Source organism: Asterias amurensis, chromosome 12, assembly GCF_032118995.1.
Source record: "Asterias amurensis chromosome 12, ASM3211899v1".
Taxonomy (NCBI): domain Eukaryota; kingdom Metazoa; phylum Echinodermata; class Asteroidea; order Forcipulatida; family Asteriidae; genus Asterias; species Asterias amurensis.
The window spans coordinates 21,839,692-21,842,191 of NC_092659.1; the positions used below are offsets into that span (position 1 = coordinate 21,839,692).

General features: G+C 66.6%; 2 non-coding genes across 2 annotated transcripts in view; both read left to right on the forward strand.

Moving 5' to 3' along the window:
- The first annotated feature begins 347 nt into the window (after positions 1-347).
- LOC139945672 (5.8S ribosomal RNA) lies at positions 348-504 on the forward strand. Its single transcript, XR_011787145.1, has one exon. It is a non-coding gene; the product is annotated as a 5.8S ribosomal RNA (ribosomal RNA).
- Positions 505-1,168: 664 nt separating this feature from the next.
- Positions 1,169-2,500, forward strand: part of LOC139945641 (large subunit ribosomal RNA) — a 4,054-nt gene continuing 2,722 nt past the window's right edge. Inside the window, exon 1 of the ribosomal RNA XR_011787116.1 lies at positions 1,169-2,500. This exon is cut by the window's right edge and continues 2,722 nt beyond it. This is a non-coding gene — a ribosomal RNA (large subunit ribosomal RNA).

A 2,500-nucleotide genomic window follows, 5' to 3' on the forward strand; every position in this document is an offset into this window, starting at 1 on the left:
GGAGCTCCCCCTGCCCTGTCCGCGGCGGGGTTTGGGGTGCGGGCTCTGGATGGCTGCGCCTGGTCTGTTGGATCCACCGGGGGCCCTGGGACGCCGGGGCCTGGCCTTAAATGCGACCTAGTGGGGGCGGGCAGGGAAGACACGGCGTAATAGAGGCCCGCCGTACTCTCCCACCCCCACAAACGGGCGGCTGCTCCCGTCGTGGGCGGGGCGGAGCGATCGAGTCATCTCGCGCCGTCCCGCGGACTGTGACCATATTTCCCCGCGCCCGAGACCACGGGGCGCGGGACGATAAACCCACTCATTGGTGATCGAACGAACAAGAAGCGAATTTCCAAGAGTTAGACAATTCTTGGCGGTGGATCACTCGGCTCGTGCGCCGATGAAGAACGCAGCCAGCTGCGTGAATCAGTGTGAATTGCAGAACGCAGTGATCATCGGCCTTTCGAACGCACATGGCGGCCCGGGCCCCCCGCGGCCCGGGCCTCGTCCGCCTGAGGGTCGTGAGTACAGATAGAAATCGCCGTGCCGGAGTCCGCGGATACACTCGCGGTGCCCGGGTATACCACGGTGCGAGAGCGACGGCCGGCAGCCGCGAGGAGAAGCAGTTGGTTGTTCTCCCCGCGAGGATTAATGGCTGCAGGCGTCAGATCGGGTAATGCCTTTGTGGAATACACACGAGAACTCTCCCGAAGGGGCACAGAAACCCCCTCTCCAACACGTCCCGCCTTGAAGCGTTGGCGGCAGCACCGGCTCGGCGCTGTCCGTTGTGCTCGGAGGCGCGGGCGACCCGCCGGAGTGTAAACGAGGAACCCCAACCCTGGCAAAGGGAGGAAACCCGCCGTGGCGTGGTCGGTCTCGGTCTGCCCCCATTGTCTGTATGGGCGACCGGAGCAACTCCACACCACGATCGCCGGCTGTCCTCCGCCAACTAAGGAGTAAGGGTGGGGTCCGACGGGTCGCCGCGCGCGCAGTCTCCGGGCCTCGGCCAGTGGCCGCCGGCTCCGCCCCGGGAGACCGGAGAGGGAGAGAGACCGAAAAGGGAGAGCTTCCACTGGGCCCGCGCTGACGGGTCCGTGGGGGGGTGAGGAGCGCGACCCGTTCTTGGCCTCCCAAGCAGGCCGCGGGCTACCCCCCCTCCTATAACAGTAAAACACGAACCGATAATCGACCTCAGGTCGGGCGAGAGGACCCGCTGGATTTAAGCATATCACTAAGCGGAGGAAAAGAAACTAACAAGGATTCCCCTAGTAGCGGCGAGCGAAGCGGGAAGAGCCCATCGCCGAATCCCCGGGCCCCACCGAGGGCTCGAGGGAACTGTGGCGTAAGGAAGTCCACCCCCGCGGCCGTGCCGGCGCCGAGGTCCTTCTGATTGAGGCGTGCTCCGTCCCAGGGCGGGTGTCAGGCCCAGGCAGGCGCCAGCCGGTCGCGGACAAGGGCCTCCGGGAGTCGGGTTGTTTTGTAGCGCAGCCCAAAGAAGGGTGGTAAACTCCATCCAAGGCTAAATACCTTGCACGAGACCGATAGAGCACAAGTACCGTGAGGGAAAGTTGAAAAGCACTCTGAAGAGAGAGTTCAAGAGTACGTGAAGCCGTTGAGAAGCAAACGGGAGGGCCGCGCAGATCGGGCCCGGGAGATTCAGCGCGGCCGGCGCGGTGCCCATCGGGTCCCCGCACGCACTCGAGGCGGCGGGGCCCGGGGGTGTCGGCGCTCGGCCGCGTGCACTTCTCCCGGGCGCGGCGCCCGCGACCGGTTGGGTCGCCGGCAGAGGCCGGCCGGGTGGGGTGCCTCCGACCATGCCGGGTCCCCGACGGGGGGCCTGGCCGGAGAGCCTATAGCCCGGCCGCTTTGCGCCGGCGGGACAGACCGAGGTATGGACGACGGGCCGCGCCTGCCCCGGGGTTGTAGCCTTCGGGCGGAGACCTCTGTGGGGCCCTGGTCGCCCGGGAATCCGGCGAGCCCCCCCCGCCGCAACCGTTCTCGGTGGCGGCGGGGCGTTTGTGCGTTCCTGGAACCCGGATACGATCTTGACAAGGCGCCCCGGGTCCGCGGGCGATTGTCGTGAGCCTTGCCGACCCGTCTTGAAACACGGACCAAGGAGTCTATCGGGCCCGCAAGTCGGAGGGCCGCCAGTCGAGGCCCCGAGGCGCAACGAGAGTGAAGGCCGGCTGCGGTCCGGCCGAGGCGGGATCCGGCCCCCAGGGGGCCGGCGCACCGCCGCCCTGCCACGAGCCCCCGCGGCTGTGGCGGAGGAAGAGCGGGCACGCTAGGACCCGAAAGATGGTGAACTATGCCCGAGCAGGACGAAGCCAGAGGAAACTCTGGTGGAGGTCCGCAGCGATTCTGACGTGCAAATCGATCGTCCGACTTGGGTATAGGGGCGAAAGACTAATCGAACCGTCTAGTAGCTGGTTCCCTCCGAAGTTTCCCTCAGGATAGCTGGCGCCCGGTAGTTGCAGTTGCATCCGGTAAAGCGAATGATTAGAGGCCTTGGGGCCGA